Source organism: Solanum lycopersicum, chromosome 11 (assembly GCF_036512215.1).
Source record: "Solanum lycopersicum chromosome 11, SLM_r2.1".
Lineage (NCBI taxonomy): Eukaryota > Viridiplantae > Streptophyta > Magnoliopsida > Solanales > Solanaceae > Solanum > Solanum lycopersicum.
In genome coordinates, this window is record NC_090810.1 from 39,719,652 (window position 1) to 39,743,984 (window position 24,333).

Below are 24,333 nucleotides of genomic sequence, written 5' to 3' on the forward strand. Positions count from 1 at the left end.
GCAGATTACACCCCTGGAAATACCGGTGTCCTTCTTTACACTTACCCAAAGCGCGATATATGTCCGACAGTATGACCAGAGCTACGGAGTAGTACTTTGTTGTTCCTTGGTTTTCGTATCCCTTGAAAAACGTATGGACGAGCGTTATGACCCTGGTATTGATGCTCAGACTCGAGCCGTGCGGGAAGACCATTGTTCCCAACAAGGCTATGGCAAATACCAACGGGCGGAGCTCGTTCCACTCTCTGTAGGAAATCTTAAACTCTCGATAATACGCGGCGTAGAAACTCGCGTGTCCGAATCTGATGTAGAGATCTCTAAACATCACGTGGGAGTCTTGACACCAATAGGTGAAATCTTTTCTTAGTCCCAACCAATCTACCATGTTCCCTACGGAAGGTTTGTTGGGGATAAACACATCCTCTTGTTTTCGGGCTCTTCTTTCTAGACCCGTGCCCACGGTGTCTATGCAATCCCTTATCTCTTCAAATGTACGGTAATTTCAGCCGTTCCGAAACGGAAGACCATCCTCTGGCTGTCCCAGTGCCCCGTAAGCACCTCGATCAACTCTGGCCAACCGTCCATGTTGATTAGCTCGGTTAAGGCCCCTACGTACTTGTTGAGGGTCCGCATATGATCTCCGTCTAAGTCGTTGTGCCACATTGTAAGTTGGGGTGGCGCTGAGACAACCATGTTGAATTTTGGGAAATGATCCATCTAAAAAACAGAAACCCATTAGACTTTCCCTTACCCCCAAGTTGGTTTTCACACATACACTTTCGAATGTCAAATAACATGATGCGTCGTGAGGTCGAAGACCTGAGACGCGATTTGGCGGTTTTCTACTAAAATGGACTTAATACGCCTTGGGTATTAAGTCGTCCTAGGTTGATGCCTAATTCCGGTTTTGGTTTCGCTCTAACTTAGGCTTTTCTAGAGTTGTTTTCAAATAGACGGTTACCCGAGTCGGACAAACATCGGGATGGAGCTATCGAATAACGCCGGATGACCGCATTCCGACTATTTATCCGATACTCCCAAATGACTTCTTGGGTATATCTGAGAGAAGTCGCGGTAAGCCGTGTAACTTCCGTTTTCTAATGCAACTAGTTGCCGTTTGGCGGAAGTTATGCCATGAAAATGCAGTTTCTAGAAAGTTAGGACTTAAACAAATAAATAGTTAATACAAATAGTCAAATAGAGTTAGTCTTTAAGGTTAGAATCCTCCAAATTCCCCGGCGGAGTCGCCATTTCTGTTTTATCAAAAAATGATTTCGAAAAGAGTTTGTTTTATTTTAAAGGTATTTTCAACTTTTAGGAATTGCCACTTAATTTTTTAAGGAAAATTAAGAAAACTCATTTCCAAAACAACTTAAACAGAAAAAATCATTTTGAAAATATTAAGGGGGTTCGGGAAACATATTAGCGTCTTAGGAAGGTGTTGAAGGCACCTAAGACGCTCCGTTAACACGGTTTTCCGGTGATTAACTTATTTGACTATTTCATTATTGTAAGATTTTGAAGTTGAACCTTTATTAGAATTTTACTTGGACAAATTTACAAGTTTTGCAACCTTTGTGTTTTAAGATTTCGTTAAAGCTAAACTTTTTAAACTTTAATTCTAAGCGACTTTCAAGTTCGAACATCCTTAAAGTTTCAAATTTTTTAGTTTCGAGTTTGATAAAGCAAAAGGCGTTTGATGGGGGTTTGGAGTTTTTCTAACTCTAAAAACTAACGATAAACCACGGGAAAGCGTATGAAACAAATAACGGGGGAAGGGAGAGAGAGAGAGAGATTTTTTGGGTCCAAACTCGGGTTCTGTTCGCCTTGACCGAGTTTTGAAGCCACCTGTTTTTGGGTTTCAACCCATTTTTGACCTGTCCTAATCTAAACATACAAAATAAGATACGAGAAAGTAAAGCAACAAGGGCTTATGCCCATTACAAATAAATACAAAATGCAAAATAAGGAAATTTCTAAATGATTTCTTCAAATTCTTCAATCTTCACGACATTTCGAATGTTTGCACGCCCAACTCATGGCCGGTTGGTCCAGTGAAAGAATTTTGAGCCTTCATGGCTCCCTCGGAATGATGGAGGACAAGAGTTTCTAACAAACTCAGACAGTTTGCATGCGTAAAGATAAGAACGATGATTAGCAACACTCATATGACGAAACCAAAGTAAATACAAGGCAAGCCAAGGCCACATCCCGAATAGTTATAACGACTCAATTTAGACTAAGACAATGGTGACTATATAGAGAGACAGATCATAATGGGCTTAATAAATCAAACCACGCCATTTATCACATGACAGCTGCTTAACAATTATTCTTCAACAATGAAAACTATCAGATATGCAGCATAAAGTTGAGAGCAAACAACTTGGATATTCATTTCATACTTTGGTTAGCATATGACATAAATAAATTGCAAGATAAACCCAAATGACCTTAAATATTCTCCTACAAGGTTTAGAATAGGGTAATCATGCACATAAGGTATGTAAATCACCTTTCTACGAAAAGGATTTTAACAAAACTAAAGAACACACACGACTTCACACTTCAGCAAGAAATAGAACAAATCACGGACTTGCTTAAGTTGCTAAATAGCTAAAACGCGAATGCAGCCTTGAAACCTTTGAATATCTAGCAGCAAACCACAGAGATGTTCAACAGAAGAAATGAACTGATCAGGTTACAACTTTTGATACCGCACTAAAAAGACCTACCAATATTAGCCATTATGCTCGAAAATGCGGTGGATACGAAGGCCTAGGAGTCGAATAGACAACCATATACCTCATTTGGTGACATCTTAATAAACAAGACTTGAATGAAAACAAAGAATCCAAAACAAAAACACATTCTGGGAGGTTAAAACCAAAGAGAGGAACCAAACTGACGTCCTCATTGTTCCAGAACTCAAGCTCGTGTTTCATGAATACAAGATACTACTGTTGAATCATTCTAGCTTGAAATCGCATTTTTAGACGAACTTATAACAGAATCAATCCACGATCAAACATGACGAACTATGATGACTAAGAAAGAAAGAATCTATGGACTGCAAACGAACCCAACCTAGCCGTGACGAACTCATGATAGACAGGTAAACAACACAAACGGGCAAGCATAACGAAACAAAACTAAAACTAAAAAAAACAGAACCATCATTAAGACGTCTTGCAGAATCAAATCAACAAACAAGATGTAACGTCTCAAATCACAGCAATACGAACCATGATTCAGACTCCATAAAGAAGACAAAACGGAAGATGTACCTTCTTTGGAGCGGCAAACTGGGACGACGACGAGCAGAAGGCTTCAACACCTCACGCGAAGACTCAAACTCGAACGATATTCAGAGCTCGACGACAACACGAACTCGAACGACACTAGGACCTCTTATGTATATAGTTTGTCGATTCTTTCTTAAGTCACTAGAAAATTTTTGCTCCCTCAACTTGAAACTTCTTAACAGCTAAAATTTCAACCCTCAAGAATCCAATTAAAATTTTCCAACCGTTCTTCTATATAGACAGAAGAAACAGAACCAAATATTCCCTGAAAAAAAATCCAATCCAAACTTTTAGACGCCGAATTTCTAAACCAAAAATCTCCAACTCTCTTAAAATTTCTCAACCAAAAAACGTCCAACCCCTTTCTTGAAGAAGGAAGGGGTTTATATAGGAGTGAAAAACTAGGGTTTTCGGATTAGGAGGGCGGGAAATTTAAGGCCCATTTCGAATTTCAAACTTGAAATCCTTTTCCCTAAACAGAGCAGCATCCTTTTTCTGAAAAATTCGCCCCATTCCAGAAATGGAAAGGAGGGAGAGACGGTCGAGATCAGCCGTGTGTCCTAGGCGGGTGACGTGGAGTCATCTGGAGCTAACAAGGACGAAGGAGGACACTTTTTGCGTCGTCTTGCGCAGTGCAGAGTCGCGCGACAGCTGCAGTGTAGGTTTCCGTTGCAGCCTTGATACCTCCACGCGCTGGAGAGGGAAGGGGGGCGAGAGGAGGGAGAGCTCGCGTGAGGATTTCGCGTGGGAGGGGTTTCCGCTTTGGGGGTCTGTTTTTGCTGTGTTTTTTTTGGGTTTCTGTTCTTTCTGCGTTTTTTGTTCTTTTTCTGGAAATGGCGCCTGGGGGGAAGTTATCGCGTGGGGAGATTTGGGGAAGGGGAAGAAGGAGGGGAAAGGGCCGGGTCGGAGCGGGTGTGGGCTGGGTTAATATTAAGTTAGTTGGGCTGGGAATTGGGTTGGAGAGGGAATAATGGAGTGGGCCGTCGGAGCAATTGGGATGGGCTGAGGAGGAGGCAATTGGGTCGGCTGAAAAGGGGGGGGGATTGGGTATTTTAAGTTGGTGGGTTGAGGGGGGAATTTGGGCCTGGGGATTTAATTTAGTGGGTGGGGTTATATGTTTGGGCTGAAAATTGGTTTTAAAGGATGGCCAAAATAATTGAACAAAATAACAGAAATAAAAGTAAAGTAAAGACTAAACCTTAAAAAAAAGGATTTGTATTATTTAATTAACGAGCTCCGCTATTTAGTGACATAATTGCAAAAAACGATTCAAAAAGTACAATTATAATTTAAATTATACTAATTTAATAAAACTTTTAAATGTATATTTTGACGGTTTTTGAATAATTAAGATATACTAATTATATACATAATAATGTAAATATGTATATTACCTAAAATTATGACAAAAGTGCTCGAAATAACATAAAATTCATGTATTATATTACTTATTTTCGCAAAATAATTTATAAAACTAATTAATTAAAATTATTTGGAAAATTTAGGAAGCTCGATAATTAATTTATACCGCGCGGGTCAAAATTGGATGTCAACACATATTACCCATGAAATCCTTGAGTTGATATATTTGTGGTCATAATTTTGTATGAACCCTATGGATTGAACATTCTTGAGATGAGTAGTACCACGATGTCCTTGAGTTGAGTTGTTCATGCCCTTAATTTTGCATGAACCCTCTGAGTTGAGAATTCTTGAATTAATTAGTATCACTGAAGTTGTTGAGTTATGAGTATTGATTTCTATGTATAGTTATTGAAATTCTTGAATTGAGTCGTTCACGTCCATAATTCAGCATGAACCTTATTTTGAGAAGTCTTTTACAAATTTTTCTAAACTTATTTTAGGACTTGAGCACTTAAGTTGAGAACAGTAGAGTTGAGTTCATTTTTAAAAAAATGATATATGGGAACTAAGTATTCCCAAGAGTGAATGTTATCACATCTAAAAAAGGAGGAAACTGAGATTTCAAAAAGAGTTTTGAGCAGTTTGAGTAACATCTCTTTTTACTGAAAGATTTAGAGTAATAATCTCAAACCAGAAAAAAAGAGTTATGTTCTTAAACATATGAGCTGTGTATATTTTTGGGAGTAGTATTGAGCACTGATATTAGAAAGAAAAAATTCTGATAATTCAAGTCTTCATAAATCATGTAGCCAACGTGGATATAAAGGGTAATACGTATTAAATGATTTCTTAATTCTTTTAACCTTAACTTAGTGGATCCACTTAGTTGATAGGTCTTATGCCCTGACAAAGTATAACAATTCTTGAAGTGGGGCGATACGTTGTATCATCACATAGCTCATTGTGATGGTTGTCGGTAAGAGAATCTCCACAGAGTTGTATTTATTTTATTATATACAAATTGAGTTCTTATTGTACTTTTTAATACACTGAGTTGTTATTTTCTGTATTAAAAGCTTTCTATATGTTGCATCTTTTATTTTTTCTTTATCTTGAGTTGAGTATCCAGATTTGAGTATCTAGAGTTGAGTACCTTAAGTTAAGTATCTTGAGTATCATACCTTTGAGTTGAATATTATATCTTTGAGTTGAGTATCTTATTCTTGAGTTGAGTTTAGTTGAGTGAGTTGAGAAGATTACTTATGTTTCCTTTTTATCAAGTTCAAGTTTATATTTATGCTTTAGAATTTCCCTTAGATGATATAGATACAAGTAATCAGTATTATCAATAGGAATTTCGTTGATACCACTTGCAGTTCCAGTTACCTATGGTGAGCCTCCTTACTTCCTAAAGATTTTACTTTTTAACCTTGTCAAGATGTAGTAGGTCTCTTCCCTACTTCCACTTTGTCATTATATAGTTTGAGAAGTACGTTTCATTTATATTATTAAATAATATTTTAAAGACTTGACTTTTCTATTATTGGCTATTTAAATATTATATTTATATTCAGAGTAAATTATTTGAGTTAAAACTTTTTATTTGAGTTTCAAGAATTTTATTCAGTTTTTAAGATTTTGAATGCTTGAGTCAGTCTTCCGCTTATAGTTAGCCGAATGAGGGTTCACTTGGAGACCGATTTTACAATGGTTCTCAAGTGCCAGCCACGTTCAAGGTATAGACACGGTCATGACATAGCCTAAGAAAAATCTGCATGTATGGATTTTGTTTTATCCTTGAAGAGAATTATTTATATTTACTCCAATATGTTCATGAGCAATATCTCTTTAAAGAAAGTTATTACACGCCTCAAAGTCAACTTCTTCAATTATATTTCCTACAATTTTTTAATAAAACAAATGTTCCAAGAAAAGTCGATTAGTTGGTAGACTAATGGAACTTAACTTTTATCCCTATATTGATGTAAGGATGAAGACTAGGATAGTATCGAGAAGCAAATTGCTTGGTGCTCAACCAAGGCAGATAGTTAAGGTTTTTTGCTCATACTTGTAATCATATTTCCTTGGTAATAAAATTATCATTTACCCAAAAAAAATATTTCCTTTATTGGTTGTTTATTAAATTTTGTTGAGTTCAGAACATCAGTTTGGGTGTAGTAGCATAGTGTATTTGCGCTCACAGGGTTTCGAACGAATCTCAAGCCCTCGTCTAAATATTTTAAAACTTAAAGTTAAGCTGATGTAGTTGAAGTTGGTTCCCTTCAGCCTTGTTCAGTGAGTTTGTGTGCTTGGGGCCACGTTCATGAAGGCAACTAAAATGATCTCCGCGATCGCAAGTTTGACACGACGATAGTGAATGCTAACTTCCCTGGTCGATGGGATCATGTATCTTGACATCTAATTAACGATTAAATGTTTGTAGAACTAGTCAAGGTTAATAAACTACTATCGCGACCCTGGGGCCTTGTGATCATGATGAATAACTGAGTTCAGTTATATTTGTGATTCACGAATTTCAACATGCAAGTCTCGAAGTGATCACTCCCTCTGGCAATTATTTTAGCTCGAATTGAAGAGAAAATCAATATGGAATTGTTTGAAATCATTGGTGTATGGTGTGGGATTGTGGTGGGGTTTGTTAATCTTTCGTTATATTATAAGTTTTTTTATTTTTTCGTTCTTAAAATTCTTTTTTATCATTATTGAGATTAATTGTCGGGGGGTTGATTTGAGCTTGTTATTTCTTGGATTGTGTCTGTTCTGAGGCACAAACTTTATGAGCTAGTTGGGACCTTCAGATAGAGTCAATTTTGTGATTCAACGCGTAAATCCCATGTTCATATTTTGATTCAATTTTTAGGTGGGAAATCTTTTATTTTCAAATTGGATATTAGTTTCTGTGTATTGACATTTTAATTGCTCATTTGATAATGTAATATCGTTTGGGGGTACTCATGCAACCTACTGTATCTTTTTATGAAGCACGAGTGAGCTCTTGGTGTCCAGAGTTTTATTAGCTATTGTTTTTTTTAATTGTCTATGTATTTTTTATTTTGATAAGACAAATTTGATGTACATTGTCTTTCTGTGCTTAGACATTCTTGTACCAGTTACACCAAGTTAAAGGTTTGGTTCTTGTATGTAGTTCTAGCTTTCTTATTCACTTTCCAAGCCTTCATGTATATTTTTCTAAACGTTGTGTGTGTACGTGTGCACACACGTGTTTGTGTTCGTGTGTGTTTGATCAAGACTCAATTTTGGATCGTGACAACTATTCCACCCAAAAAATTATCAACTCAATATAAATTATTCCATACTATATAACCAAACAATTAATCAAGGGGTCATTTGATGTGACAGATAAGGGGAATTAATCTAATGATAAAATTTGAAACTCTTTAATCCCTTGTTTGGTTGTAAACACTAGGATAACTTATCCCAGATTAATAATTAATTTTAAAATAAGTTATCTCTACCTTTTGGTGGAATAGTAATATCGGGATAACTTTTGACTTAGGGTCGTTCGGTACAAACATTGTAATGCATGGATTAGTAATGCAGGAATAGTAACAGAAGGAATAGTAGTGTAGAGATTAGTTTTTGTCAAGAGTTTGATTCACTACTTTTCACTTAATTTTGTGTTTGATTTAAAACTTTAGTAAAATATATTTTCTATTATACCCTTGTGTTACTATGAGTGTTTATTTCATGTAATTGAGTCAAAATAGATAACCATCGAGATCGGATAAAGTTTTTTGAAGAATTTTATTCCATTTAATTAGTTAAATGTAATACATATATACATAAAATTGTTATTAATTTTGTTGAGTGAAATAAAGAAGAAGAAATGGCCTTTAAAGGTCAAAATCTAACTGTTAGTGTCTTTTTAAGGTGTCTCATGCTCTCGCTTTGTGTGTATCACACGCTCCATGTAGAGTCTTACCACATAGGATGCCACATCAAAAAAATTATTGAAAATGTTGGGTTTAGATGGGTTCAGGAGTCCAGATGACAAAAGGGTTAGTAGGAGTGTCCAAAATACAATCCTATACAACTACAAGGGTCCACCAAACCATACTGCCTATAAGTTATAATGGGATAACAAAAATGTTTCAATTGACTTCTTTCTTATTATTTTTTTTGCCTATTTTTGATTTTTTTTTTAAAATTAATTTTTAGAGATATTTGACAGAGACATTATTTTAGGTAGCCTAGCTTTTGTCTTTTGACTTTTAAGGACTAGTTTGGTAGGCGGTGGATTAAAATTTAGTCCAACTACTACATTGTTTGGCTACTTCATTTAACCCATGAATTTCTTATCCATCATATATAGTCTTATCTTATCCCCTAGAAAATGAATTGATAACTAATCCAAGGTTTGTTAAACCTTAGATAAGACCCCTAAATAACTAAACTAACCCCTAATTCTTTTTTCTAAGTTTCTTTTGTATCTAATTTCCTTTTTATTTATGTTGGAATGGTTATAAACATTTTTTAAAAAATTTTCCAAATCCGTTTAGTGTAATTTAATGATTTCATTAATATTTTTTTCTCTATTTTTTAATTCAAGATAGTTTGTCAATTACCCACTTAAACTATTTTTTTTATTTTTTTAAAAAATAAGCTTTAGATATTGAACAATTTAAGTACTTAAATCTATGTTAAGTTTAAGATATAAACTTGACCAACAAAAAATTAGAAATACATTGTGCCATCAATGATCTTCCTAGTGGTACATTACACCATTATTAGTGCCTTTTGAGCTTTTTTCTTTTTTCTTTTCTCAATCTTGTCACTGCAATTTTTTTCTCTTTTATTTTTTTTCCTTAGATCTACTTATCTCTTTTTTGTGTGTGTTTGATTCTATTGTATTTTTGTTCGTCTTCATGATGAGGGGTTGATGTTGCTACTGTGGAATATATGTTGAACTAAAGACATCAAGAACACCAACTAATCCTGAAAGAATGTTATGAGGCTGCCAAAAATATTTATCCGGTAATAGATGTGGATTCTTCCGATGGGCTGATGCAAATGATCCAACATGCCAAGAACAATACAACATCAAGAATTCATCAACGATTCCAGGGCAAGGAAGACAAAGAAGACAAGAAAGATATAGAAGACAAGGATCAAACACTAGTATTGATATCACTATTATTGTGATTGTTGTTATTTGATTTAGAGATGTTATATTTAAGATATATTGATTTTTACAATGTGTTATTTGATGATGAAATGAACTGCATTTGCTTCAGAAATCTGAATAAAAACTTCATTCAAACACAAATTTATACTAGAAAAAAACAAAGTCTTCCCAGTACCAACTTAATAGAAATTCATATACAAAACAGTACAACCAAAACAGTTGGGATCAAGTCATTAATCAAAATAAAGTTAGTTGAGATCATGCCATTAAGCTAAACAAAGTGAAATCTAATGTGTGCCTTGAGATTCTTAAGTGTTTGGTGTGCCTTGAGTGCTTGGTGTACCTTGAGAGCTTGGTGTGCCTTGAGTGATTCTATAACTCTCCTCTCATAGCCGCCTTTGAATAATTGTAACTCTTCCCTTCCACCTTGGTCCATTGGATTTGTAATCAAGATTAATATTTGTAGGAGTTGAACTTGTCAATGTAGCACTATGTAATACCCTATCAATATTCCCAAGACTAAGAGAACAAAAAAAATCTTAACTTGAGATGAACTAATATCAATTAAAGTAATTTAATAAGTTTAAATGATAAAATACATGCCCTCTCAGTTTCTCTGCCACCTGATCCAAATAAGAGACCATAACCAGTTGTCTTTGCCTATTTTGGTCTTGGTTTCTTATAGGCTAGAGATGCACCATCTCTTAAAAGTTATGCTAGTATTTTTTGTTTGGCCAGCTGCACTAGAAGTTGATTGTTGAGTGCTTACACTTGAACCTGCACTTGGAGTGCAACGTGCACTTGGACCTGCACTTTGACCTGCTCTTGGACCTGCTCTTGGAATTTCTTTCGGACCTGCTCTTGGACCTGCACATGGAGTGCAACTTGCACTTGGAGTGCAACCTGCACTTAGACCTGCTCTTGGAACTACTCTTGGACCTGCACTGTAAGACCCCCAAAATGAGTTAGGGTGTCTAGACACTAACATGTTCGTCATAAGGGTCTAAGATCCTAAAATGGTTTATAATGTGGTATTGAGGGAGTTACTAAAGTTTGAGATGATTTGGAAGTCAAATGTCAAGGGACGACCAAGACGTTTGACGACTTAGTCACCTAAGGGGCCTCATGTGTTTTTACGTTCTTATGTGTGTTTCATGAGCTTATGAGGTCCTTTTATGATTAAAAATGATGTTTTTAGGCAGTATGGTGAGTTTTATGGTTTAGAGTTCAAACGTCCAAGAACGTCCAATATGTTCGAAAGTTAGCCCTTGAGACGTTCATGTGTGTCTTGAGTGTGCCTTGCATGTTTGGATGTGTTTTACGTGTTTGGTTTGGGTGAAATTGATGTGGAAGGTCTTCAACATGTTAAGGTTTATATTTACAATTGAAACATCTAGATATGACTTTCCAAGGGCCCCGCAAAATGGACAAAAAGAAGGAACCAAAGGCTGTCTAGAGACTGCCTTAGCAGTGTCAATCGACCGAAACAAATGACGCCCCGTTGGTGGACTAAAGCACCATCGATGGAGAGGCATCGATCAACACTTAGCCTGGGGAAGTCTCAACCAAATAACAACCCAAGATGCAACCGATGAAAGCCACAGACGGTGGTCCGTCAATAGACCTACTGGGCGTCAATGGTGGCCGTTGGTGCAGGATGTAACAGGCTGCCGGGCGACTGCCTCAGTTAACGGTGAACAGGAAATTCACCCCACGTCCTAACCTGACCCTAATAGGTTTATTTGATTAATTTTTGGTGTATTTAAGTGAGAAAAAACGTGACCAACCCATTCCCAATCCATTCTACAGAAATTAAACTTTTCCTCCAAAATCAATTCTCTCTAGAAACATCCATTGAAGGTGAAGCTCAAGAACAACTTGGAGCTTGGATTTTCATGGGTTCTTTATCAATTTTTAGAGGTTTTATTCTAAATAAAGGTATAGTGATCCTTCATCTCTAGTTATCATTCAATCTAGAGAGTTTTTCTCAAAATTTTCAAAAGAGATTTCATGATCAAACTTCTTCTTCTTCAATCTAGCCATGGGTTCTTTCTTAAAACATTTTCAAAGGATTAATCATTATAAATCGATGATAATATATTGGTTTTAACGTGAATTTTAATCCAATTGTATTGTGAACCCATGTCCCTTTCCAAACTCGATTTAACCTATGCATGGGCATTGTGATTGTGGCTTGTTATTGGTGGATTTGTGATTTTATTACATTGAATTTCTTATGCATACTGTTTATTATGTATATTTATGGTGAATTATTGATGAATTATCCATGTGGATCAATATATGAAGATTTGAATAAGTCTAGCCTATGTCTTTATGTGTTTACTGAAACCTTGCCTCTATTATGCATGAATGTGGGATTTTATTGTGTAGGGATAATTGTATCTACTACCTTACTTGGATGTTGTTGATGAATTGTAGATAAGTTATCCATGTGGATCAAGGTTTGATTAGTCTATGTTCTTCTATCTTCCATGGGTTCCTAATATAACATGCTCACTGTAATCTCAACTTTATGACAATTGTGGTAGAATTTCGATTATGCTAAGATCATTGTAGCTACTGCCTTAGGTTGATATTATGGAAGAATTGTGGGTATGAATCTTGTATGATCAAAGTAAAGTAGGCTTGGTATGAATTGATCTAGGTTCTTCTAGCCTACAGATTGATAATGTAATGTATATGATGTGATCTCACTAGGGTAGATGAAGCATGATTTCGTTTGGGTAATGATCTCTTTAACTACTTCCATACATGTATATTGTTGATAAATTGTTATTGGTGATTAATGCAAATGAATTTGGTTAAAGATCTATGTCTGTCTACTTTCTAGTATGTTGATGATGTGTTGTACTAGTTTGTAGCTTGGTCTTGTAGTAACCTTATGCATGAATTCATATATGATTATTGTACTTTAGCTACTGGTTGATTAAAGAGAATTAACGGTTAATGATGACCAAAGACTAAAGGATTGGTAAGAATTGCTCTACCCTTCTACTTCTCTATAATATTGTTGATGAAGTCTTGTAGGGCATTGTGTGGTATGGTCCACTTATGGTGGCGGTGTTTACTTTATTATCAATATATATATGTGATGTAATCATGGACTTGAAGGAAATTATACTATGAATGTGTGTTGGTGATGAATCACCTTATGTGAAGCCTATGCCTAGTTTTCTATTCTAACTTTGATCTAGGTTGTGTTGCTAACATCATGATCATGTAAATGGTTATGTTATGTTTATGTGTACCTTTTGCCTATGAAGAGGTCCTATAATGCTATATGTGAATTAAAGCTAAAATAGGTGTATGAAGACTAGAGCTTACTGTAAGAATGTTGTAAGTCTTGAATAAATGAGTCTTATGCTATGCTTACCATTCTATGATATTGTGTGATGTATCATTCACTAGGATGACTTGATAGGTGTGCTAGTATGGGCAAGAGTATGGAACCTTGTCTATGCATGAACAAGTGTGCCTTGATAGTAAGGGTGGTTGCTTTTAGGCAAACCTCCTGGCTGTCTCTGCACCCCTACCTCCTTTATCACTGAGCGGTCATTTAAGGGCCTTAGTCCTTAGGTTGGTCTTCCAAGTACATGCATAGTATTGTATGAACATGTTATGAATATGACTTACATGCTATGATGTTAAGTATAAGATGTGAGCAAATATGAATACGCATAGTGTCTTGGTGTGTTTATATGAAAGGATTGCTCATATAGTTATACCTATGGACTTGTGCATTTATATATGAACATGTGTGACATTTATATGTTAGGTGAAAGGTTTGCTCACATACAAGTACAAACGCACATCAAAGAAGATCTAGTCAATAGAGGGGCCTTGAAGGTGTGCTCATGTGTACCCTAAAACTAGATAGGTGCTTGAATATGCTCTAAGCATATAAGGAATCAATATCCTAAGCCTATGTTTTATGAAGTAAAGTAATAAAGGCTTTTCAATAAAGGAAACTTAGCTTAGAATCGAGTGAACTTGACAATAAGTTGGCTTACCTTGGAGGAAGATTTACCATTTGGGTCCTCATAAGGTGTTGACTTCCCTTGGAGGAAAATCACCTATGGTTCCACATGAGGTGTTGACTTTCCTTGAGGAATATTCACCCATGGTTTCTCATGATATGAGGCTCCAATGCTAATGAGCATGTAGAGGATCATGTTTATCTCTTAGTTCCATAAGCTACGCTTGCCACATAGGATCTAGCAAGTGGATTCACTTAGTATGCTAGCATGTGTTAATGTTCTACCTTGGCTAGGTAAGAACACCTTCCATTGGTGTAAGGCTCTACAACACCAAATTCCATGTAGAACCTATGGTCTTAGTGTCGGTTAAGGGTATAGTTTTCCTAAAGTAAAATGGACAATGGAAGTAAATGACTAATACCCTAACTAGGATGACCTAAGGGAGGTTACTTAGTATAAGCGGAAGTAATGAACCCACATAAATATTGCACAAGTGGCTCCTTGGAGATTTCTAGGAAGGTGTTCTCAGGTATATGATTATGGTTATGTCTTTATGCATGGCATGGTAGTATTTGTCTACTTGTTATGAAGATGTGCATGGTATGAGTCTGTATGATGTGATCTTGTTCTGATATGCACTATGTTGGTCTTAATGACTATATGATGAAGGTTTTGTTGACATAAATGAAGTTTTCTTCACTTACTTGTTGATGTATGAAATAAAGTGTTAAGACTTGTGGTCTTATGATAGGTTTACTAAGTATGTGTGAGGTTATGGGGCTTCACATATACATTGCACTAGTATTGTTAGAGTAGGATTGTGAGTAAGGTATTATAATGCATTGATATGAAGTGAAGTTAGTATATGTGCAAGTTGATGTAGCTTACAGTAATATTCTTATGGTATTGGCTTAAATGTGTCTTTGATGTATTATACTTCTATGATGATATGTGATGATTTGTATAGAATGTATATATGGTTTTCCTTGTGACCATAAGGTGATGCATTGCACCAAGTATCACTAGAGGGTACTTGGGAGGCTAATGAGTTAAAAGGAGAAGTTCACTGTAAAGAGGAAAAACTTAATGTGAAATATGAGAAACTTACTATAAAATACTCCCAAATGTGGCTTGAATTCTATGTGTGATTTTATATAATATTTGGCCTTTGAATATGTCTATATGAAGTATGTGAATAATATAAATGCTATTGTATAGTGGTTTTATGAAGATTTACTCAAAAAGAAATGAAGTATGATTTCAAGAAAATGTCGCTTCTAAATGCATGTTTTTGCATGGTTTCCATACTTAGTGCATTCTTGTACTAACTCTATTTTTTTCTATTTTTTACACAGTGTAGGTTATGGATTCTTTAAGGATGTCTTTATGATTGAGGAGCTTGATATGTGATTCCCAAGCTCAAGGGAAGGAAATCCTTAAGTCCAAGGATGTCCTAAGTCTAGTTTACTGTAAAATCCTTTATGATTGTTCTTATGTATTATTTTATAAGGGTCGTGTACCTAAAGTACTCTTATGATGTTGAGTCTAGGATGCAAAAGAGACTAGAGTCTTTAACTATGTATGATGATATTTTATATATGAAGTAATGTTCTAGCATATGATGTGTTAAGAAAGTTTTAAATCTTCCACTAAATTTACCTATGACAATGCAATGAATGATAACTATGGCTTGTATAAGACCTCCTAGAGGTCAAGTACTCCGTGTTACTTCTAGGGGGTGCTCCCCCGATGTGACATGCACATGGAGTGCAACTTGCGCTTGGAGTGCAACCTGCATTTGGAGTGCAACTTGCACTTAGACCTGCTCTTGAAACTGCACCTGGACCTGCATTTATACTTGACTGGCTTCCAATTGCAGCATCAACATATGTAAAATCCAAAGTTGCAGCATTTCCAGCAGTTGCAACACTTGTTTCAGTAGCAACATTTGATGTTCCGACACTTGCATCACTTGTTCCAGTAGCAACATTTTTATACGAGACATGAAAACACAACTTACCAAAGTATAAAAAGAGTAAAATCCAGTAACAAAGAGACATTAAAGCACAACTTACCAGAGTTGGACATCTTTTCTTGTTACGTCTAAAAGTCTTACACACAGAATATTTCTTTTTTCTTCCCTTCCTTGTAGCCTTTCCAAACTTCTTCTTAACTGGTTCATCACTATCTTTCCTCCTGTTTTTTCCTAGTTTTCCTGGCATGGCTATGATTTCGGGTGGTTCAATGGCTGGTCTATCACTGTTTGACCACATCTTCATGTTTATCATAGGTTGAATAAACCTATTATATGCTTTCAGATATATTTCTTTCTTAAACCAGTGATCAACAAATGACTCAACAACTCAATCCTTAAAATGAATTGTTGTAAGTGCATGACCACAAGGAATTCCTTTTAATAGCCTTGACCTACAACTACACACCTTCTTTTTAGGTCAACAACATGTTTATATGGTGGATCATGAACCTCAAAGCCAAGATCACCATTAAACTTTATCTCATAATTATCTACAATTTCAACATTTTTTCTAAGAATATCCATAGCCATTGCGATACATCAGTAATTTATTTTTCTAAAAATTCTCTCATTTGATTCATTCTTTCCATAACTTTGACTCTTATTTCCTCTAGCATAATGATTATTGATTTGAACCTAGTACCTAAAATCCAACTGTTAAAATTCTCACACATGTTGTTCTCAACCACATCACACTTTTTATGTTCTTTAAAATATGCGCTATACCATGCTTTCTTGTTGTACTTTAACAGAGATTCTATAATCTCTTTTCCTAACTCACTTAAATCATCAAGTTTGGACTATAAAAGTACCTCAAATGGTGCCCTAGAAACTGTTAGAATTTTCTTCTCCTTTCTTCACCCCTCCAGTTTTTCTTCCAGATTGCCCATATATGCATATCACACCATCTAATTTCAGCATTTGACAATACATCAGTAAATGAAAGATGCAGACCCTGTCATAAAAAGAATATTTGACATACAACAATGTTAAATATCAATTACTTCAAAAATGAAAGAATAAATTTAATAAATAATATAGTAACATCTTCTGCATATTAGACATCATTGTTAGTCCTTCATCTTCTGTAAGCTCCAAATCATGTCTGATGCACTTGATAAACCAAGACCATGTCTCCTTGGTTTCTTTATCAACTATTGCCCATGCTATAGGGTACATATGATTATTTTAATCTTTGAAAATGCAAGTTAACAGTTCATCTTTGCATACACCTTTAAGAAATGCACCATCTAAATCAATAATCCTTCTACACCCTTCTTTCCATTCATTTTTTAAGGAACCAAGAAAAATATAGGTGCTTATAAACACCTCTTTTCCTGGAATTGTATTCTTGGATGTCCTAATAGATACAGTAGTTCCAGAATTTGTGGTCTTTAATTGCTTAGTATAATCATACAACCTAGCAAACACCTCTATGAAATCTCCCCTATGTTCATCCATAACTCTCAATTTTGCCTTTCTACAACTTGTCTTACTAACATACAAATCATACTCCTTTTGTATCAAAGACAGAATATGATGTAGTTTGATAGTAGGCTCACTCATAATCCTCTCCTTGTAATGGTTACTAATCTAAATGGGGGTAACAATTTGTTTCTTGTTCTTTTAGAACACCTGTGGATTGAAAAATATGTTTTAACACTGAAGTTTCAGTGTTACCATCAATACTTCCAAGAATATGCCAAGGAAAATTCTCTTTCTTACAATGTGCCCTTATCTTTTCCTTCTTATTAGGTTTCAACTTAATATTAACACCCTTCTGAATAAAGTACGTTTCCAGTGCCTCCCTGAACTCAATATTATTTAAAATTACCATATACAGTTGAAAAAAAACCTTTTAGCAGTTGGATCAAAGTAGACCTTTGTACTTTCCTTCCTAGGTGCTAGATCTACCACTTCATCATCCTAAATAGGATCCCCTTCATCTTCACTAATGTCACTACCAGGATCCGAGCTATCAAAATAAGGGTCATCACCATCCAAAATTTTCGTCGAATCTCCCCGTTCTCTCTTTATAAATGTCTTCAAAACCAACATATATACCTACAAGACCAGATGGTATCTCATCTAGATTTACTCTATCAGCGCTCTCTTTAACTTGTTCTTGAATGTTAAACTACCTAGCTTGAAGAAACTCCTCATCCAAATCACTCAAATCGTCAATATTTTCATCAAACATCATAGAGTGAATCAGAATCAACTTGTTCTTCAAATCTAGGGGAAGGGGCTTATTCTTCAACTAAAGGGGATTGCTCTTCAACTAAAGGGGATTGATTTTGGTTTAAATCCCTATTTTAATTTCATCAAATGGTTGAGATGAAGACACATCAGCCTCATATATTTGTGGGGAGGATAACATATCAACATTATCTTTTTATAGAGATGAGGACACATCATTCTTAGTACTAGTCAATACAAGTATTTCCTCAACAACTAAAGGTATACTAATGGGATGTATAACATGTACATCAACAAAATCAGCACCCTTCAAACCATTAAGAAAGATTAAAACATAATAATCAGTATTTAAGATGTAAAAAGTACCATTTTTGTTGACTCTACATCCAAATGTCTCAACATTTTCAACACCCAATTTCAATGCTATATTATGAAACAACATACTATGCAACTCATCTACATCTATATTAACTTTTTCAATACTAGTTATTCCATCGTCATACTTTAAAGTAGGATCATATACAAAACAACCCCCATAGTCAAATACACTATAGTTAAAGTCATATCTTAGGATGCGTGTAAAGTCAAATGAAAAACAACTACAATTAAAACTTAAAGGCATAAAATTACCATGACAAAAATAAATACAGGTAAAGAGAAAAACAAGCATAAACTTACCATGAAAAACAACTACAGTTAAAGGCATAAACTTACCATGACTGTAACACAAAAAGCCCTAACTTTTTTAAGAAAATACTAGTAACAGTTAAAGCCATTAACTTATCATAACTATAATTGTTGTAAAAATGGACCAGTAACACTATCAATACCCAACCAGAAATAGAATATTAACTTTAGTCGAAATTGGAATTTTACGAAAAAATCGTAGAAGTTACTCGAATTCACGAAACATGCAATTGAAATCACTCGAAGTCACTAATCAACTAAGAGAGCAAATAACACTAACATTACACCCAAACCAAAGTAAAATCCCCAAAAAAGTTTCAGAAAATCGAATGACAATCGATCCTATAATCAAACAGATAGGCACAAGAAACTTAAAAAAATCAGAAACTAACACAAAAGGCAAAAACTTTCAACGATAAGCGGAGTGAAACTGAGTTTCAATTGAGATTTTTACCGAAGTTGGACTATTCTTAGTTGGCAGATTTACCACATGGATTTCAATATCATATGTGAATTATTATTTTTTCTTTTTGGTCAACATGTACGTGGTTTGTGCAACACGCGCCATGCCACAAGAAAAGATATTTAAAATATTGGATATAAATGGATTAAGGGATCCAGATGACAAAATAATAAATAAAAGTGTCTAAAATACAATCCTATACAAATAAAAGGGTCCACCAAACTATTTCACCTAACTTATATTCAAGTCAAACAATTTCCTCCTCAATACTCAAAATTTATCAATAATTAACTTTCATTATCCAAACAACCCCTAAAAATAAGGCCTAGATAAAACAGAAAGAGAGCAGGTTACAAATGGTCCAAAGCGTGAATATTACGCGGCACCTAAGGAAACACAATATGGACAAACCATACCCATTTTCCTTTAAATTGATATATCTCCATCACATTACCCGCAATTAAAAGGACATTTTGTCTAGTAATATTAAAACTTTCCACTAGTCCATCATTTCAAAGCTTTTTTTTTTTTGAAGAAATGGGAGTAACAATACATGCGAAATCGGACTCAGTGGTTACTAGTATCGACGCATGTTCACCAAGAAGAGCATTGTATTATGTTCAGAGTCCATCACACTCTCGAACAATATGATGTTGAGAAAATGTCATATGTATCTAGCCCATTTGGGTCACCAACTCATCACTACCACTGCTCTCCCATTCACCATTAACATGAATCCTCTACATCTAGATTCTCTGCTTCTTTGAAAAACAATCAACTAGCTGTGTGGAAAAGAATACACTGTACTAATAATGACGAGGATAATGAGGCTGAGGATGAAAACGGTGAACACGTAGACTATGATAATAATAGCAAATCTGTCAAGTTCGATGTGGTCTGCTTTTCTTTTCTTTTATTGTGTTGTTCACCATATTCTCTCTCATACTTTGGGCTGCTAGTCTACCTTACAAACCCAAAGTCTTTGTTAAGGTAATCAACTGCATTGTTGTGTGAATAAGGGATTTTTTGCTTTATTCTTGTGATTTGTGAGTAATAATATATAATACTATGACGGTGTGGTACAGGGTATGGTTATTGAAAATTTGGATGTACAAGCAGGAATAGATGGTACTAGGGTACAAACGGATATGTTGAATCTAAATTCAACGGTGAGGATATATTACCAATATCCAATGAGTTTTTTCGGAGTGCATGTCTCAACTACACTACCTGAATTTCATTATTACAAGCTCAAGCTCGCCTCTGGTCATGTATGTTTATTAATTTCTGCAATTTTCTTTAAATCTACCAACTCTTCCCTCTTCTCTTTCTTGGTCATGTTCTAAATTCAAAACTCAAACAAAAAAAGAAAATTAAAATTAAAATTATGGAATAGTCTAAGTCGTACTCTCCTTTTTTTTCTGATTGATTTTGCGTATTGAATAAAAATTATAAAAAGGAGAATAATTTCAAAAATGACTTTTCTCCATCTCTAATTATTTATTTATTTTTAAACTGATATATCCTAATAAATATCATAAATATATCATTTTATTTCTATTAATTATCAAATGAATAAATTAAAATTGTAAGATATTATAAACAAATAATTAGGAAAATAATTATAATTAGGAAAATAATTATAATTAGTGATAGCAATAATTTAAGAATTAAAATATAAAATAATTTCTTGATTTTATAAATTAAATAAATATTGTTAATATTTCAAAATAATATAGAGAATCATTATTAGTGAAACATATAAAGAAAAATATTTACAACAATAATGATGTTGTCCTTAATAAGATATTTTAAATTCAAGCCATAAATATCAAAATAATTTTGTTGAAAGCGCTACTTCAAATGAACCGTGCAATATGTCATTCGAATTTAGGGTCCTTTTGATTATAGATTTTCCAAATAACATATTGGAAAAAAATTGGCAAATAATATTTGTTCATATCATTTGCTATTATTTGGCAAATATCTCATATTTTCAAAAACTAGTTTTTTCTAATATTTGGTTCAAATATCATTATTTAGATTTTTTTTAAAATTAAAATTTTACCTTAAATTTTTATTTTTTACAAAAACATTTATAGTAGTAGATTGCGTTGTATTACATAATTTTTTACGTGAACACCGAAATAATAATATTTTATCTTTAGTGAATATTAAATAATAATATAATTATTAATGAAAATGATAAAAAAATTTAGCGCAAGATAACAAAGTCTACTTTACTTTGTATAGAATGATGCTTTTTTGCACTCATTTCAAATTATCACATTGCTCTAGTGTCATAAATATTATTTGTTATTATTGTAACGAACATTCCATTAATTTATAAATAAACTTATAATTAATTTTAATAATTTTTAAAACTTATAGATATAAATTATATTTTTATAAAAAAATAAAATATATTTTTTAAATTATATGATCAAACATATTATAAAATTTCACTCAAATAATATTTATCATAAATATTTAAAATTTTTGAGCAAAACGCCAACTTAATCTAAACTCTAATGTAAATCTCCTATCACCCGGTGGAATCAAAAAAAAGAAATAGAGTGTTGGTGTGTTAATTACTATATTGCCATTCCCTAGGTTGGTGTGTCTCTTGGGTAATACCATGAAAAAGGCTGCACAAAGTCTGTACCCACTTTGCTTTTTTGATTAAAATGCGACTTTCTATGTCCTTCCTAAAAACAAGCTGCCTGCCCTATGCCACTACATTTAACACAATATTTTGATTATTACTTTCTTTTTTTATATAAAATATTTTATTTGTCAGCATTTACTTTAAAAGATCTAACAATAATATTGGTTCAATTTTTTTAAAACATTAGATAATTTATTATGTTATATCTATTTTATCGTTGTTATTAGATTCTATTTGTTTTTTTTTAATATTTAGATAATTTATATTTTTTTATCTCATTATGTATATATTTTTTAATTGATATATTTATTAAGAAATAATCATTAACATAATGAGTTTATCATTTCCTTTATATTTATTATGTAGTGGATCAATTCAAAATTTTAAAATTTTCATAAATTTCTATCTTACTTCAAAGTAATTAATTAAGAGTATAATCGATAAGAAAATTATTTTGATTTGTCAACATAGAAGTAATTAGAAGTAACTATAAAAAAAAAAATAAACAAGTAATTAGGAACATAAAAAAATATTCAATAAGAGCGTAATCTTATAAAAGTACATTTATAGTTATTGTTTCTTAATCCCTGACAGCTATTATTGGACATGAGTTTAATTTATTGGAATAGAGCCAAAAATATTTTTAAAGTATTGGAAATATTGTAAAATTATTTTTCATCTATATATTGATTCCAAAATGTCCTTTTCATCAATTTATTGACTTTAAAATATCCTTGTCATTCATTTTTGAGTTCAAAATAAACTACTTTTTTAGCTATTTAAAAATTAAATATTTTTAAAAAATACTTGACGCTCAACTATTGATTATAATTTAATTTATTAATAAATTAAATTATAACTAATAATTGGTTAAAAAGTGGTCAATTTTAAACTTAAACATGGATGACAAGGATATTTTGGAGTCAATAAATGGATGAGAAAGACATTTTAGAGCCAATAGAATGATGAATAGTATTTTTGTATCATTTTCAATACTTTAAAAGTATTTTAGACTTTTTTTCGTAATTTTATTTTTGATGGATTGACACACTTCTTTTTTTGCTTTAAATTAACGATAAATTTTGTAGTGAAATTGAAAATTTGAGTAAATATAGAAATAAATCCTTATTAAATAAAAATGTAAAATATTTAAGTCGAGACAAAGAGACATTCTTACAAAAATAATTGTTTGAAGTTTCTATACTTCAAAAGGACAGTTTGTACATTCTCATTTCATATTATTTTATGTGATATTATAGTTTTTTATTGATTTATTCCAGAAGAACAATACTTCAAATATTGAAACTAAACAATAAACTAAAAATAATTTGTGTACTCATCTTCTCAGACTTTAAGATGTTTGTATTTTTTGATTGTTTACTTACAACACTTCAATTTTTATTTTTAATTACAGTAGAATGCCACGATAAGCTCATATTACTCACGTGTTTTTATTTATTTATTTTTTCCTAATTAATGTTTTTTTTTTGTATTAATAACTCTAATTTTAAGTTATTTTTATCGAAGTTGGACTATTCTTAGCTAGCGTTTGGCCATAGATTTTCAAATATTCTTGGCAAACATTATTTGAGTGAAAATTTGGGTGAAATTTCACCATGTGTTTGGCCATAAAATTTGGGAAATATATTTCACCTTTTTAGAAAAATATGATTTATACGCACAAGTTTTAAAAACTAACAAAACTAACTAAAAGTTTGTATTACAAGTCAATTGAATGTTCGTTACAACAATAACAAATAATGTTCATGACACTAAAGCAATGTGGTAATTTGGAGTGAGTGCAACAAGAATTATTACATACATCGTGAAGTAGACAAAGTACATGACTTTGTTACCTAAAGCCAATTTTTAATAATTTTCATCAACAATCATATCATTATTTAATATTCACTAAATATTTTATCACTATTTTGATGTTCACGTAAAAAATGATGTAATACAACGCAAGCAACAACTAGAGAGGGTGTTTTTGTAAAAGATAAAAGATTGGGGTAAAATTTTAATTTTTAAAATATCCCAAATAATGAGATTTGGCCCAAATACTAGAAAAAACTAGTATTTGAAAATTTGGAATATTTGCCAAAAATATTTACCAATAATGACAAATTGTATGGACAAACATTATTTGCCAAATTTTTCCCAAATATTATTTGGAAAATTTATGGCCAAACGGGGCCTTAGTTGGCAAATTTACCACATGAATTTCAATATTATATGTGAATTATTATTTTTCCATTTTGGTAAACTTGTACGTGATTTGTGCAACACGCGCCATGCCACAAGAAAAGATATTTAAAATATTGGATCTTAATGAATTTAGGAATTCAAATGACAAAAGAATAAATAAAAGTGTCTTAAATACAATTCTACACAAGTAAAAGAGTTCACTAAACCATTTCACCTAAATTATATTCAAGCCAAATAA

The 24,333-nt window shown here is 33.2% G+C and overlaps 2 long non-coding RNA genes across 2 annotated transcripts; both read left to right on the forward strand.

The window, feature by feature from the left end:
• Positions 1 to 5,598: 5,598 nt before the first annotated feature.
• On the forward strand, positions 5,599 to 15,452 carry LOC138339493 (uncharacterized). Its single transcript, XR_011212280.1, has 2 exons — positions 5,599 to 11,775; positions 15,191 to 15,452. It is a non-coding gene; the product is annotated as an uncharacterized lncRNA (long non-coding RNA).
• Positions 15,453 to 19,675: 4,223 nt separating this feature from the next.
• Positions 19,676 to 20,474, forward strand: LOC138339494 (uncharacterized). Its single transcript, XR_011212281.1, has 2 exons — positions 19,676 to 20,209; positions 20,305 to 20,474. It is a non-coding gene; the product is annotated as an uncharacterized lncRNA (long non-coding RNA).
• The last annotated feature ends 3,859 nt before the right edge of the window (positions 20,475 to 24,333 follow it).